Raw genomic sequence first — 17,097 nt, 5'->3', positions numbered from 1 at the left:
TGTGTGTGTGTGTGTGTGTGTGTGTGTGTGTGTGTGTGTGTGTGTGTGTGTGTGTGTGTGTGTGTGTGTGTGTGTGTGTGTGTGTGTGTGTTGGTTCTGTACCTGTGTGTGTTTGTGTGTGTGTGTGTGTTCTGTACCTGTGTGAGTTTGTGGCTGGTCTGTTGAGAGAGTTGGTGAAGGGCGTTTGTATGAGGAGAGGAGGGTGCCGTTTGTGAATTTGCACCGGCTGGGTCTTATGATTAAGTGGAACTTTGTATTTATTTATGTGTCGAATTTGGGCGTGTCTGAGTAGAAGAGATCTCAGTGTTCTGGTGCCGCCCAGCCGCTAGCTGTTCTAGAACTCCCTGAGGTTCTGATTAGAGATGAATCACATGTAAAACATCTATGGTGTTATAATCGGGACAAAACCTCCACGAGCGCCACTTACTGCTCACGCGAGGTATTTTTTTCTGCGCGCGCGCGTAGACACTGTCGCGCGCGCGAGTTTGCTCTGCGCGCGCGCGCAAACGCTGCCACGCGCGCGCAAACACCGTCTCACGCGCGAGAGGTGACATGAATTTCCTCACGCGCGCGAGCAGAAATATGAATATTTAAATTATCTCCTCCCACTGGTTAGCATAACAAATGAAGCGGAAGTTTGTTTAGTCCATAATAGTCAAACACAGAGAGCTCAGATCTCAATTGTTGATAGACTATCGTTGCTACGGTGACTGCAACCGACCACCTTTGAAACACAACTGAAACGCAACTCACGGCTGCTGCTGACAAGGGCATTCACATATTTATTCGTAAAACCATTTTATTTTTTGGTGGATGAAAACATTGTGTCAATATGCTATGTCTATGTTCGCCTTATTCACCCGGAACGTTCTAAAGACGTTGAGGGGTACACTTCAGGGGTACATTCGGCAACGCACCAGCTGTCATGGCGCCTCACTGTTGTGTGCCCAAATGTTCGTCCTCAAAGAGAAAAAAAATCCTACCGTGGACAGACTTTCCACCGTTTCCCCAAAGAGCAGGCACTTCGCCGTGGATGTATAAATCACATCTAGAGGGGTCCTGGTCCATATTTCAAGGTAAGATGCAAAATTATGTTCAATCATACGCATTAGCTAGCACAAATAAGCTAGCTCGCCAAACTTGTCATGACTCATGTAGCCTAATGACGCGAATGCCTCGGTGAAATAAAAAATATGAATGTGTAATTACACAACGCTACATTTATATGATATTTCCAGATCGCTATTTCAAGATTAGGCTTTTAATTGTGTGGTAAGCGATCCGATGGCCACTGATTTTGTGCTACCAGAACCAGTAGCGTAGGCCTACTTGTGCCAAAATCAAGTTGTTTTGCTAACGAACTAAAATGCATACCCTGGTATTTATGGTTACAGATCAACGCTGAGACCAAGGTTTGCTCTGAGCACTTTGAGAAGCAGTGTTTTGTAAAGACCACCCGTGTTATCACAAAGCTTATAAAGGATGCTGTGCCAACTTTCGCCTGGACTTCAGAGAGGCCAAAGAGGAGAATCATCATTCGCAGACCGAGGTTAGTTTGTTCAGTCAATATTCAACTGACATGTGTTTAGCAACCCTCTAATAATAATAATAAACCGAGAATAGTTCGCCATAGGAATAGCCTACATTTAAATTTAGACAAGACTGGAGAATGAATGTATGTGCTGGAGATAATTGCACCGTTCCGCGGTGTCTCCTTCAAATGAATGGCAAAGTAGCATGATAGCTTTGGCTGTGGGGAGGGTTTTGAACAGGACTGGTCGCGCACGCCGACGCTGTCAGTGTGAAAGGCAGAGAAAAACACGCCTGCTCCTCCCTCCGAGTCCAGTGACTTTTTAATAACTCACTTTTCTAAAGTTTTAACTTGGATTTCTGTCACGTTTAAACGCCACCGCTCCTGGATCTCTCTCTATGCTGTGCCCTGCCTAGTATTTCTGAGTCCCCTGAAATAGGCTGTCTGCATTCTCTTTTTAAATGCACTGGGCCCTTTCTTTCAAATTAGTCCGTTCGTTTCAGATCTTGTCATTTCTGCTTTAGGTGACTGCTCAAGATGTGGCTTCCTGTAGTTCAGAGATAGTTTTCAAAACTGCCTCAAGCTTATGTAGTAGTGTTAACAATAAACAGGTGTGGAACATATTGCCTATATTTGAATAGTTGTGGGAATAACTGTGGGAACATGGAGCAGCAAGAATAAGCTGTGGGACCAATGGGCTGTGGGAAACATAGAGCAGCTGACCCCCAACAGGGTCTTCATGGTTGTATGACCTGAATACATTTTCAAAGCGGAGCCACAGGATGTGGACTTCTACTCTTTTCCACTATTAGACGTGCCTTTGTCCTGCACCTGGCCTCAGCGAGGTGGGATGTGCATACTCTTACTTTTATAAAAATGTTGTATATTGACCACTAATTCTGTGCATGCTGTCATACAGAGATGATGACCCATTCCTGAAGTTGGACGCCAGAATGCAGGAAGGTGCTGTTTAAGAGCCTAGGTAGGTATTTGCTCTAAAGACATTTGTCTGCCACAATTTAGGAAACGCTGTCAAAGTGTGTGAATGGCGAAGACCAGCTTACAATGTTTTCTCTTCTCTTTTCTTTTGTTTCTGTGCTGTGTGGGCCATGTTTGACATGTAAATACAGTATATCACGAAAGTGAATACACCCCTCACAGTTTTGCAGAGTTTTGAGTATATCTTTTCATAGGAAAGCATTACAGAAATGTAACTTTGACACAATGATTAGTGACCTTTTAACAACATATTTAACCGCTTAAATTTCTTGTTCACTCAGAAAAAAACAAAATACAGCCATTAATGTTTGAACATGTACTCACAAAAGTGAGTACACCCCAGATTAAAATCCGGTATAGAAGGGGCTATGTTGGCTCGAATCGTCTCGAAATGAAACGAAATGAAAAGGGATGACAAGGGAGGTCATCAGTGTGCGTTTCAACCTTTCTTTGCATTGAACTTTTAAATTTTGAGTCTGCATCTGCCTTAAATAGATTGGTGTGTGATTTGAATGCAATCCTATGGAGAATATCATGATCTGCTTCAGTAGTCACAGTGCATGTTGACATGCATGTTTCTTTTAGGTGTATTTCAGATTGCCAATGTTGACAGCATTCATGCATCCCCAAACCATGTCAGTCCCACTACCATGCTTGGCTTATGAGAGGATACACCATTTTTGTAAAACTCACTTGTTTACCACCACACATGCTTGACACCATCTAAAGCAAATTTGTTTATCTTGGTCTCTTCAGACCACACGACATGGTTCCAGTGATCCATATCCTTGGTCTGTTCATCTCTCTTGAGACCAAGATAAACAAATTTGCTTTAGATGGTGTCAAGCATGTGTGGTGGTAAACAAGTGAGTTTTACAAAAAGGTGTATCCTCTCATAAGCCAAGCATGGTAGTGGGACTGACATGGTTTGGGGATGCATGAATGCTTTCAACATTGCCAATCTGAAATACACCTAAAAGAAACATACATGTCAACATGCACTGTGACTACTGAAGCAGATCATGATATTCTCCATAGGATTGCATTCAAAACTCACACCAATCTATTTAAGCCAGATGCAGACTCAAAATGTAAAAGTTCAATGCAAAGAAAGGTTGAAACGCACACTGATGACCTCCCTTGTCATCCCTTTTCATTTCGAGACGATTCGAGCCAACACGGTCCCTTCTCTACCGGATTTTAATCTGGGGTGTACTCACTTTTGTGAGTACATGTTCAAACATTAATGGCTGTATTTTGTTTTTTTTCTGAGTGAACAAGAAATTTAAGCGGTTAAATATGTTGTTGAAAGGTCACTAATCATTGTGTCAAAGTGAAATTTCTGTGATGCTTTCCTGTGAAAAGATATACTCAAAAATCTGCAAAACTGTGAGGGGTGTATTCACTTTCGTGATATACTGTAGACCACTAGGCTAGTTCAGTTGTTGGCGGTGGATTTATGTTGATTTATAAATACAAGTCCTTTAGTAGGCTAGTAGGCTAACTAATTAATGCGAGCATGACCTACTGTGTCATGCTAAACAAGCAGGAAGCTGGGCATTCTTGGCGACTCTGAGAACTATAATACAGGCCAAGTCGTCATTGTTATAAGATGGTAATAACATCATCAAATATTTGCCCTGTTGAATGGATGTACGTTTTTGCGTCACGTCCTGTTGATGCTAAAATTACGTGCACTGTTACATCAAGATTCATGAACTTGTCAGCAGTGCAGCCAGCCTTCTTTCTATGGCCGTAATGTAATCGTTTACAGCTCTCGAAATGAGCAGACAGCTCAGCTGCTTGGTGCATACTCTTACCAATCGGTCTATATTATTCCCTCTTGCATTATTTATTTTCAGGCGGTGGAAGAAGCACTTGCAGGTATGCTACCGACCAGGCTCCTCAACACCAATCCGAGACGGAAGATGAAACGGGATGAAGCAGTTAGATTGAGGTAAACATCTACACACCCCTGTTCAAATTCCAGGTTTTTGTTACGTAAAAAATGACAGAAAACAAACTTAAAGCTTTAAAAGGGAAGAATAGAAAATAAAACTTCTATTAACATTGTTGCATAAATATGCACACCCTTAAACTAATACCTTGTTGCAGCACCTTTGGCTTCTATCACCGAACTCAGTCTTTTGGGTAAGAGTCTATCAGCATGGCAAACATAGAAGTGACAATATTTGTACACGTATCTTTGCAAAAAGTACTCCAAATCTGACAGATTGCGAATGCATCTCATCTGCACAGTCCTCCTCAGATTGCCCAACAGATGTTCCGTGTCATACAGGACTGAACTCTCCCACTCCCAGTCCAGGTCTCTGCGGTCTTCTGAAAAGGACAATCTCATCATCCCCCGAGCCAGACTCCGTACTGTTGGTGACAGAGCTTTTTGTGTTGCTGCCCCCACGCTCTGGAACAGTCTACCTCCCAACATACGCCAGGCCCCCACACTGGCTACGTTGAAATCACATCTATTCACAGAGGCATATGGACTTTAACTTCACTGGCCCATCCCCTCCCCCTTTATGCCACTACAATGGCCCCTGTGGAACTGTTCTAAATTCCAACCTCCATGACTTAAGCCCCAGTTACAACTGAAGAACGATAATCACATAGCATGATGCTGTCACCTTCATGCTTCACTTTACGCTTGGTGTTACCTTGGCAATGAGGTGTTGTTACCTTTTGTAATTATGTCCAAAATGTTAAACCTCGGTTTCACCTGACCATAATACATCTTCCCACATGCATTTGGGAGATTACAGAAGTATTTTTTGCAAAATGTACTCCACCGAGATTTAACTTTTTGGTCATAATTCGAAAGGGTATATTTGGCACAAAACATCACCCCAACAACACCATACTTTAAGTGAAGGGAGCCTTGTTGGGTGATCTGAGGAGGACTGACTGTGGGAGATTGCACTCGCAGTCTTTCTGATTTGGAGGGCTTTGCAAAGAGGGGTGCACGAATATTGCCATATTAATGTGTGCCATGCTGAGACTCTTACCCACAAAAGACTGTGCTGTAATGAAGGCCAAAGGTGCTGCAACTAAGTATTAATTTAAGGGCGTGTACATTTTTGCATTGCATTGCATTGATTAATAGTTTCGATTAAAGGAGGGAAAAGCTGTGAATTTATTTGTCTTCACAAAAACCTGACATTTGAAGAGGGGTGTGTAGACTTTTGGGAGCCACTGTACATGTAGAAATGATGTGTTCATATCTCTAACCCTCTTGGTTTAGCATGATAATGAAAAGAACTGTGAGCAAAAATGTGGCAAGCAGAAAACCAGAGTGGCTAGTGACTTGGGAAAACCCAACTGTGGCCGGAGAGCAAAACATTAATGTCAAACCCTTGTCTGTACCCAGACATGGGTTCCTACCAGGTGTACGGATACCCAAACACAACCACATCGTATGCAAAGCGCAAGTCTGAATTAAATTTTCTACACACATGTACCTAAAAAGTGTACCACAGTCACCGTGTAGTTTGAATACTTTTACTTGAAGGAGAGGATTGTGCACACAGGTGCAGTACGAAGGTCAACTGTAGTTTTCAGAGTGAGGAGTCTGCACACTTAGAATCGTTTTTGTTGCGTTTTATTTTTTCATGGCAGGATAACGTACCTCAACAGTCTTCTTCAGATTCTCTACAAACACAGTCTGAGTGGTGATTAGAACATGCCTGGCATCCAAGGGTGTGGCCAGTTTGTTAACCCTTAACACTCTACACTTTACAATTATAATTATTTTACACTGTCTGGACAAGATGTAGAATACTACTGAGCGACAGTGATATGTCATGTTCTTAATACTGTTATATCCTGTCATTACAGACAAGGCGGCCGGAAACTTTGATGACCTCAATGACACTGGCTAGGTGAAGGACATCAACAAAATGGCATCAGGTCACCAGACATCAGCTCATAATCCACAACATCATCAACCATTTTGCGCCAAAAATGAAGCCGTTCACATACCATGGCATCCTAAGCAGGTAATTTCATACCTCTCAGTAACCTCAGAATGTATTAACAGAATAAACAAAATTATCACTTCCCATAATTTCTACCACATGTTTCAATAGGCAGCACTACACTACTATGCAACAGTGAGAGAGAGCGGGCAAGGACAAGTAAAGCGGACCTACACTACAGCAAGACTTTGACACTTCTCCACGTTCGAGGCAGCCATCACCCCCACCGTTGAGCAGCGGCTATGTGTAACCCCCAAAAGAGGAGATGATCCGACGATGTGTGCGTGTGTGTGTGTGATGTATGATATTGTAACACTTCAGTCCTTCTTTTATACTATACAGTGTATACATATACATTTGTGGGTTTGTTTAAAAACCATTGCTGAGGTTAAGAAATGCATTATGACAAATACATCTGATTCAGGTGTACTGTCTTTTATTTGCCACAAATAAATCACATCCTGGAAACCTGTACGATGTGTGGATTTAAAGATCTGCCAGATCTTTGTGACGGCACAGGATTGCAGTGGAACCCAAACATAGCCTACGAACTCCCACGCCATCTCACCAACTGCCGATATGCAGTATGCCTGATTTTTCCTGTACAGCAAAGAAATGTAGAGATTGTGCCTTCATCAAGAATAGGTCATTTGGATTCACAACAATTATTCAATTTACTTTGTGCGTGTGGTGTTGCTACTGTTATTATTATGTTACTAGTGACCCCTTTAGTTGAGTTCCATAGTCTACATGAAATCTCTGCACTTGTGTTACCACTATTGGGATTGGCAGCTCCCTTAATGAAAATGAGAAAAACTTGCCTGGATGAAATGTTATGAACTGTATGCGTTGTGCTGCTTGCTGAAGTAACATGACACCCACATCACCTTCCAGAAATAAAGTGTATACAGGCTACCTAACCAGAGTCCTAGAGACCTATTGCTGCTGTGTGATGAAATCCAGGCAAAGGCCCAAAAGCTTTGGCAATTGCTGCAACATGTAAAAAAGGTAGACAGATTAGGCCCCTGCAGATATGGCATGTGTACCGGTAGATGGATTCACTAAATTCTTTAACCACTTAAATGGCTTGGGTCAGACAAGCTGGGCTGCACACTGACCTCTTCCATGTTGCCCATGTGGTTTCGTTGGCTGTGTGTGACAACCTCCGTACAAGGGCCGCCGATCAGCAACTGAAGGCAGATTTTTTTTTTTTTAATGTCTGCACCTTTTTTATTAAATGTATTGCATTGCACTGGTATCACATTGCATTAAATATACTAGCCAAGTGACACAGAGAGCAGGTAAATACAGTGTATTGATCTGAACCATTTATGTCACTTCTTAAAGATTCAATTATTCAACTCTATATTCAAAGAGGCCGGTATTGCTCTACCATTTTCCACGAACCAGTCAACTTCCTGGGAGTAATTGCAGTACTTTGAGAAAGTGATCTTTCTAGCCTAATCATTCATTGTGCTTGTGTCAGTATTGTAGTGTCATTGTTTATTTACAGTGTGTCGACGCCATCTACTGGATACTCAGCGCACGGTTCATTTTCTAGCCACTTCATCATTTCATTCCAAAGCACAGAGTGAGCTCTTTGATGCAATGTAGGCTAAATTCACCTAGAGCTCTAGTTGTGTATATCCAATGACTTATGTAGACCTCCTTGTGTATACCCGTTGTGGATCGCTGAATACATAGCCTACAAAATCCATAATCACCAGCTATGGAGAACACGACAGTGGCAAAATGAATGATTGTTCCAACCGATTTCAATAAAGGTTCTCTGATCTGACCGCTTGAATTGACTATCCGGCTCCATATTTTATTGCAATGCTTACCAGCAAAAGTATCAAACACACTTGAATCCTTATAGCCTACATTACAAATATCTGACTGGACCATCGTAGGAAACAGGTTTGTACCGGTATGTCTCTCAGTCATGCAGTACACGGAGCTGGATTTCAGTGAAACATTGCACTTACAACATGTTAACTTAAGGTCTCTGTAAACGTGCATTTTGGTCTTCTTTGCAAAACAACTTTGTCATCATGCCAAATGCCTAGCCTGCTAACTTTAAGCTCTTAAAACGCACTCGTCGTGAGCAAAATGAAGCTTGACAGGACACGAACCATAGCATATTTGATGAAATGTCTACTCACTTTATTCCTCATCTGCTGTCTGCGAATCTCAACAAGTTCGCCCATGAAATAAACAATTAAAAACAATGTTTTCATAAAAATGGTAAGCAATAGAGGTATATGCAACCTTCAGTCATTCCACTCGTCAGTAAACGCCAGCTGCAGTTACCGTAGCAACGATATCAACAATTGCTCTTCAGATCTGTGTCTGATTATTTCAGACTAAACAAACTTCCGCCTCGTTGGTTATGCTAATCAGTGGGAGGAGATTATTTAAATATTCATATTTCTGCTCGCGCGCGTGAGGAAATTCATGTCACCTCTCGCGCGTGAGATGGTGTTTGCGCGCGCGTGGCAGCGTTTGCGCGCGCGCGCAGAGCAAAATCGCGCGCGCGAGAGTGTCTACACGCGCGCGCAGAATAAAATACCTCGCGTGGGCAGTAAGTGGCGCTCGTGGACCTTTTGTCCACATAATGACGCCATAGAGATCTGGGTCATCGAAGAGCTCACATCGCACAGTCTCTCTCTCTCTCTCTCTCTCTCTCTCTCTCTCTGTACACACACACACACTTGCAGACGCATCCTCTCATTTAAAAACACTCTTGTGTAAGTTTAGCCTCGGTAAGCGTACACAAAAGAGCACGCCGCAAAAACCAATTAATGAACTTTGCAACCACACCCAGTAATCTGAAGACGCACCTTTTCAGGAACACACGCACACACACACACACACACACACACACACACACACACACACGCACACGCACACGCACACGCACACGCACACGCACACACACCTTCTCCTTCTCCTTCTCCTCAATCCAGAATCCTACAATTCTCTCCGTCTTTGGGTGGTTCCGCCCTCGTAATATTGTGTGTCTGTGCTGGTCCCGGTTCAGTTTCTTCATTTCCTCAGAGAGAGAGAGCGAGAGAGAGCGAGAGAGAGCGAGAGAGAGCGAGAGAGACTTGTTATGTCTGTCAGGGAGACTGTCATTAAGCAGTCAGCCCTGCGGCCTCGGTGGTGGCTTGAGTCCTGGCCTGCTCCCACCTTAAAAAAAAACAATATCGTCAAACCATTGCCAGTCACTGTTCTGCTCTACAGTATTCCTGTCCATTAATGTTTTATACCGGATATATATTTTTTTGTCTTTTCTTTTTTTAACATATTTTTTTAAACTTTATTTATGATAGGACAGCAGGGGGTGACAGGAAGCGAGTGGGGAGAGAGAGATGGAGAAGGGCCGGCAAAGGACCCGGGCCGGGAATCGAACCCGGGTCAGACCCATCATGGCAGACAAGTGTCCCACCGTTTGGCCACGGCAGGGTCGTCTGTGAATGTTTTATGAGCGGACGAGGGCCACTGTTATTTTTTTTGCCTTTGCTGCATCTTGTCTGTTCGATTTGACCTTTTGCGAGTTATGTTATGGTACCTTTGTCGCGTAAGCAGCCAACCTTGAATTTTTTCCCTTTTCCTTTGAGGAACACTGTTGTCTGGCATGGTTTGAATCCTCTGTTCGTGGCCTTGGGGGGTCCATGCTGTTTAGAGTATTGCAGAGGCCGGGAAAGTATGCAGATAGAGGAAGAATGCGTCTTCATTGAGCCTTATCTCCTCTCTCTTCGCCTGAGGGCTAGGTGGCCTTACTCTTTGGACACTAGTTTGTTCTGCTGCTGCTGACTTAAGATTTTTTTTCCCCTGCTGATGGCCGCAGTGTTGACACTTTCTCCAGCTTTCACTTTGTACATTGATCTGTGTTGTGGAGATTTGGCAAATCACGTTATGTGTAGTGTGTGTGGTCTGTGTGTGTGTGTGTGTGTGTACACTATTTCTAGAGGACCAAAATTGATAGATCCACAAGGTAGCAGTGAAGGCCACCGGGTATGCTCAACTTCTACCATAAAAGAACAACTCTTGGTGCACACAAAAGGAACCATCAACTTAAAGTAGAGAAAACTGCACTGCGTAGCACTGATGATAGCGCAAGGTCCAAAATGCATTTGCTGTTTCTAATAGAGTTAAAAATACTCTTTAATAATTATGTAGGTTCAGTGGGTGTGGGTGCCATGGTGACATGCTATACTGTACGCATGCTTGCATGCTTGGGCAATGCCATAAGCCTAATTTTAGTTCACGCTGGATTTTGTGCGAGAGATGGTTTGATGGCTACTTAAGACCCTGACATGATAAAACATGGTGCATTCAGGCTATTGTACAAAGTCTGACAAGTACAGGCTCACTGAGTCATACACACACGCATTTGTGTTGTTAAAGTAAGTTAAGGCATAGTGGTGGTGGTGGACATTATGTGCTTGATTGCTCTTGTTGTAGTAGTGCAAGAGAGTTCGAGGTTAATGTCTCCCTAAACTGATTCTGCTGAGGCTTTTTGTGGTGGCTCTGTCACATGAAGGCAGTGGCACAGTAGGATCCTGTCAGGCAAATCAGGGGGAAAAATGGCTGGGGAGGACAAGGGTGCCGTGACCCACTTTGGCAGCATTTGCTCCAGTCCCATACCCACCCTCCTCTCCTCCTCCTCCTCGCCTCACCCCGCTGACTCTCCAGCCTCAGTTCCTCCCTCTTTCTCTCCCTCCTTCCCAACTCTCTGCCGCTCTCCCCCTCAACCACTCCTCCCTCTTTCTCTCCCCCCTTCCCAACTCTCTCGCGCTCTCTCCCTCAGCCTCTCCTCCCACTTTTCCCTCTTTCTCTCCCTCCATGCCTCTCTCCCACCTCCCATCCTCTCTCTCTCTCGCTCTCTCTTGCTCTCCCTTCATCTCTCCCTCCCCGTGTGCCAGCCAGCCCACATCTGTGACGGTGGCGGTGACTCATGTTCGCCGTGCCCGTGCCAGCTAGTGTGCCCAACTTCAGCCTAAAACAAATCTACGACCGACCTTCCTTCCACGCACAGCACGGCACACACACTGCAAGCCGACAGGCAGAGTTTCCTGCAGAACATTTGTTAGTCAAGGCAGGTGGGAGGGCTGGTTGGTGTTGGAGACATTTACGTGACTATCACTGTTGTTGTGCCAGTTTCATATGAAATGTGTTTCGTACAAAACCTGCCAAAAGTAAATGGCTTCTACAATTGTATAGCAACTTTAGAAATTGCCCTCGCAATACAGAATCTTTATCTTTTCTAGGGATCTCGGCAAGGTGGTAAGATTATGATTTTTGATTAGAAAGGTTTCAGGGAAATCCTCAAGTGGGCAGCCATGTTGCAGACAGTGAATGGAGATGTGGTGTGGTGGATGGGTGGATGGGTGGATGGATGGGTGGATAGGTGGTATGATGGACAGAGGCCAGTTGCCAACCTTCTTTCTGTCCCTCAGTTTGCCTCTAACTCACCAGGGTGCAAGATGAGCGCAACAAAGTGTCAAGTGGTGTCAAGCTGACATGCTACACTGCTAGCGTAACTACTCCTCTGTTCGCTCCCTCACTTCACCATGGCGACACAGAATTTGCCACATTTGAGAAGCTTGTGCTCTCTTTGGGACATTACACGTGAAATCAGACACTTTGTGGCCTAACCGACACAAATTTTGGTAAAACTTGGTTTGCCTTGATAGTGTCAAGGAGAACCATAGAACTCCATGGAAAACAAGACTTGTTCAGATATGAATTATGAGATTAAAATATTAAAACATAAATATCCAAGAAGGCTATTAGTAATTCCCCCCCTCAGTGTCATTAACATTTTCAGAGAGTGTGGTCTTTGGTTCTTGAGCCATTGCAGAGATAATGTGACTTAAAGGTTGTAATAAAGTAGTAATGGAGAAGTGTCGTAGAAGTACCCCACCTGACGCAATTCCCTTGGTCATTTTTATCTTTGCCTTTGTGGATGATTTAAGTGAGTGTGCAGTGGATATGTGCAAAATCTGTGAAATGTGTATGGGCTCAACAATGTTTGCTCTGCTCAGCTCTACCATTATTGGTAAACTGCATTTCATTTACATGATCTGAGGAAGACATGGCACCTTCTTGGCTTTTCGTGAAACTTAATTTTAGGTCGCCACACTGCCAGTACCTTTTCATTGGGTGTGCGTGATGACTATGCATTTCTCCGATCAATGCATGCCTTTTCTCATTGTGTCCTATCTGTGCCATGGAGATTGGGTTCAGCTCGTAGTCCTCCGTGTGACTTGCGTGGAAAGGGCAAAATAATGTCCCCATGTTCAGCTGGTTGCTGGCTCAGGCCCTGAATTTGATGCCACCGCCCAGTGTTCAGCCAAGGCTCAGGGTTACCGTTTGGCTCCTTACCAGGGACATGGTGGAGATGCATGGCTGAGCAGCCAGCACAAGTGACGCGGGAAGTTCTCGGGTGAGACCTTCACAGATGAGGTCAGAGATAAACTGAATAGGATGGAGTTTTTTTTAAAGTGAATACGGCTCTTTATCTCTTGAGGTGATGGTGGCTTAAGATGGGATGAAATGTTTTCTATTGTAAATGACTCTCAGGAATACGTTTCTCTGTGAGGACACAACAGACAGTATTCACTTGTGTGTGTAGAGACAGAGATGAACAGATGAGGAAACACGCACAACCAAAAAATCTTGATGGGTTTGTGAAGTGTGTCACTTCATAATGGTAGAGGGGGAAGCTTAGCAAATGAGGGTTTGCATGTATTTGGCCAGATTAGCTCCACTCTTCTTCAGCGCTGGATTTGATTGGTTGCAGGGAGTGTGTGTGGGTGTGTGTGTGTGTATACATAATGTTGCCATAGCAACAGCTCTTGACCCATTATCAGTGTAGGGTTAGGTGAAGGACCATCAAGAGGATAGGTGTGCCTGTGTGTCTGAGGGAGAACTCAGCTTTTCCCAGTGATTGTCTTACGTTGCTGTTTGCACGAAGTGTCTTGAGAAAAAAATTGAAATGGGTTTGAGGAAACACCTGAGGCCCATACTACTAAGCTGTTTCAGGAGTAAACCAGGTCAAGTTAAGAGTTAAATCATCTAATAGACGAGCTTGTACTCCTCATTTTCTTAAGAGAGAGAGGTGTCCAGGCTCTCCTATTGGATGATTTACCTCTTCACTTAACCTGCTTTACTCCTGAGAAAAGGAAAGTTTGTTCGCATGATGCCTTTTGCCCAGAAGCTTTTAGACTGTGAATTGATTAATTCTGCTATGTTACCACCATGTTTGAGCTGCACCACACTGCTTGCCTGAAGAGCTTGACTTCTGTTCACCTGAAAGTAGGGCTGCACAATTACCGTATTGGCCCGAATATAAGACGTGGTTTTTGTTCTAAAAATAGTACTCTAAAAAGGGGGGTCGTCTTATTTCCGCGCGCTAGAGAAAAAAGTAAAAAAAAAAATTTTTTTTTTATTTTTTTTATTTTTTTTTACTTAACCTGAATTCGGCCATTAGCCTATGCTTCACAACAATGCCACAAAACTCAATAATGGATGGGTTAAGAGATTGTTTTGTCCATATCAAATTTGCAGATGCTTGTTTCGTTATGACAGTTGCACCGCACGTCTATCAACTGTCAATGTCAATGCGATGCGGACGACAGTGCAAGGGGAAAAACACAAGTCAATCGCGGCTTGTTGCTCTGCTTTTATTTGTATTTGGTTTTACAGTCTCATCAGGAAAGCTTTGGTCGTTCTCTCTGGTCAGCCGATAACGCCACTAGAACTAAAGAAATGAAGGGTGATTTGACGAACAACCTGTAGGCTAAGTTTTGGATGCTGTCATAAGCCAATCAATGGTCATCTGTGTGTGCGCGACAAAGCAACGATATGCCTCGCAACGATGCAACAACACAGAATAATGGTTAGGGCAAGAGATTTTCTTGTTCATATAAAAGCACTAGGAGTTTTACCCTTGGTACGAAATGAATATCAATCGGACTTTTAATGTCAACGTGGTCCTGATAGGCAGCGCATGGGTTTCAAGTGCAATGCGTCAATCTGCCTTTGGTCACGTTCGGTTTCTACAGAAAACTTTGGATGCATACAATGAACGGCGATTTGGCGAGACGGCTGCTGGTTAGATATTGCTGTCAACGAAGCATTTCGCAAAATCTGTGCATTGCACAATAGATTGCCTATCTCTACTGGACTGGTTGCCTGCCTGGCTGGCGCAGACTCTGAATGTAGGCTATGTTGCGTCGCACTTTAAACAGGCGGGCCCAGACGGCTGTAGCCTGTTACAGTGCCTATTGGCGCTTGACAGGTGAAGTGAGAAAAGAAAGGAAAAGGATATGAGTAGCCATCTGTGGTCTTATATCATGGAAATTCCATGAAAATTATATTGTGAAATTTGTTCTTTGTAAAAAGCCTCAGATTTTCCAACAAATTAAAAACTGCATTTTGAGAAAAGTTTCAAATGTGCAACACAATTAAGTCTTCAAAAAACTTTTTTCCCCAAAACATGAGCCTGAAAATGGGGGGTCGTCTTATAATCAGGATCGTCTTATATTCGGGCTAATACGGTAATAGAAAATAATCGAAAATCGTGATATCATGATATCGAAATCGTGATTTCAATCGTGATTTAATCGTGGCAACAGTGACCTACCTTCAAGAGCGTCCTTGAAGCCAGAACATACTGACAGGCTGGTGTTTCCGTCCTGAAATGTGTTCCCTGCTGTTGCCTTGCTATTGCCTTTTACATAATTATTAGAATTCATTTTATTTTGCTCATCCCGGATATAATTCATTCTTGGTTATATTTCATTTGTTATAATTTTTAAATAATTCAGCAGAGATCAATAATCGTGATTAATAATCATGATTATGATTTTGACCCAAATAATCGTGATTATGATTTTTTTTTCCATAATCGTGCAGCCCTACCTGAAAGTAGTCATCGGTGAAGTTTTATGATGCGCACCGTAGATAAGTCAGAAAGGCCTCTTTTATTGAATTGCACACACACACACACACACACACACACACACACACACACACACACACACACACACACACACACACACACACACACACACACACACACACACACACACGTACTCTCTCTCTCTCTCTCTCTCTCTCTCTCTCTCTCTCTCTCTCTCTCTCTCTCTCTCTCTCTCTCTCTCTCTCCTATCTGTCTGTATCTTTTACTCTCTCTTTTTCTTTCCCCTCTGCCTTTCTCTACACAGAATTCTCCCTCAGCTTAAATCTTGCCCTGTGCTGCTGTGCCGACTGAATAAAACATTGTAAAGCAGGCAGTAGCCATCTGCTATTAATCCAGTGCTGAAGTGGTTTCCGTTTGCCTTTTTGAAACACTACGCTTGTGTTTCAGCACGAGAGAGAGCTCTGTCCCAGATTCTTCTCTTGTTTTTTTCCAAGTGGCATTTACTACACACAGTGCACAAGGAGCTGGTTCCCTCCCGTCTTTTTTATTAAAGCATTTCCAGGCCAAGCAGAAATATATATTTTTTCCAAGGCACTTGCACTGGAAAGCACTTCAAGTTCTTGCAGTCTTATGTTTTTTTTTTAAATTCGGTATTGGTGTGCAGCAGTTATCACCATGGCAGTGTTTCTTTTGGATTTGGTGTGTGGAACAGAAATGGAGGGGCTCCTCATTTTCTAGTGACTAAAATGTGTGTGTGTGTGTGTGTGTGTGTGTGTGTGTGTGTGTGTGTGTGTGTGTGTGTGTGTGTGTGTGTGTGTGTGTGTGTGTGTGTGTGTGTGATTGCAATATTGACCCAAATAGTCGTGATTTTGGCATATTTTCCCTCCATAATTGAGCAGCCGTACTTTGAGGTCTTTGGAGCCCTCCCCACTTTGTTCTTAAGTTTCCAGCAAGCTCGATCCATCTCTCCCATGGGAGACCCACCTCTCTAAAACACACACACACACACACACACCCTCCTCTCCTTCTCCTCCATTCCCATCATCCATCCACCCACCAAGCACAGCTTCCCTTCCTCCACCCAGCCGTTTCAAATGATCTCACTGTCTAGCCATCAGACAGTCCAGACCACAAAAAATGGCCATTACCTCCACAACCATTGCGAAAGCCATCAAGGAAGCCCTAGAACTGCCAAACCAAAACCACACAAACACACACACACACGCATGAACGCACACACACCGAAATCCTCGATGGGTTCCTGGGAGGAGGTTTTGTGATAGCCAGTGCTGGAGCTATCATGCGAGGCTCTTCTTTCTCGCATGGAATGTGCTCATCTTAATATACGCCCTGGCACGCTGCCACGTTAACCGGGTGCCTGACAGGCCCGTTATAGACGCCCCTGACGTCTTTGCTTGGGGATCGGCATCCGCTGGCGGCCATGCACGTGGGTCACATGATGAATGGTCGAGAAGGAGATATAGGTGACTTGCTGTTGTTCGTGTTAAGTGAAGTAGCGCTGTCTTTCTTTGTGCGGTAGTTTTAGTGGAGGGGAAGTCGTTGTATTTGCTGGGTAATGCTTGATTATATAGCATTTTTTTCATTACCCGTAATAAAACCCCTGCAGCACGATGTGGCTAATG

General features: G+C 43.7%; 1 protein-coding gene and 2 long non-coding RNA genes across 10 annotated transcripts in view; 2 read left to right on the top strand and 1 right to left on the bottom strand.

Moving 5' to 3' along the window:
* The window catches only part of clocka (clock circadian regulator a), a 98,493-nt gene that overhangs the window by 12,182 nt on the left and 69,214 nt on the right, over positions 1 to 17,097 (top strand). The gene's annotated exons all lie outside the window — the stretch shown is intronic.
* Positions 394 to 6,836, top strand: LOC134451144 (uncharacterized). Of its 3 annotated transcripts, XR_010035201.1 has the most exons (7): positions 395 to 1,076; positions 1,395 to 1,549; positions 2,451 to 2,513; positions 4,393 to 4,487; positions 6,161 to 6,241; positions 6,380 to 6,540; positions 6,631 to 6,836. It is a non-coding gene; the product is annotated as an uncharacterized LOC134451144 (long non-coding RNA). The 3 variants fall into 3 exon arrangements; XR_010035200.1 differs by having other exon boundaries at positions 394 to 1,076; positions 6,161 to 6,540; XR_010035199.1 differs by lacking the exon at positions 6,161 to 6,241 and having other exon boundaries at positions 403 to 1,076.
* On the bottom strand, positions 6,936 to 9,145 carry LOC134451146 (uncharacterized). Its single transcript, XR_010035202.1, has 3 exons — positions 8,685 to 9,145; positions 7,638 to 7,709; positions 6,936 to 7,509 (listed from the first exon to the last, which is right to left on the bottom strand). It is a non-coding gene; the product is annotated as an uncharacterized LOC134451146 (long non-coding RNA).

This window comes from Engraulis encrasicolus, chromosome 6 (genome assembly GCF_034702125.1).
Source record: "Engraulis encrasicolus isolate BLACKSEA-1 chromosome 6, IST_EnEncr_1.0, whole genome shotgun sequence".
Lineage (NCBI taxonomy): Eukaryota > Metazoa > Chordata > Actinopteri > Clupeiformes > Engraulidae > Engraulis > Engraulis encrasicolus.
This window is presented reverse-complemented; position numbering and strand designations above follow the sequence as displayed.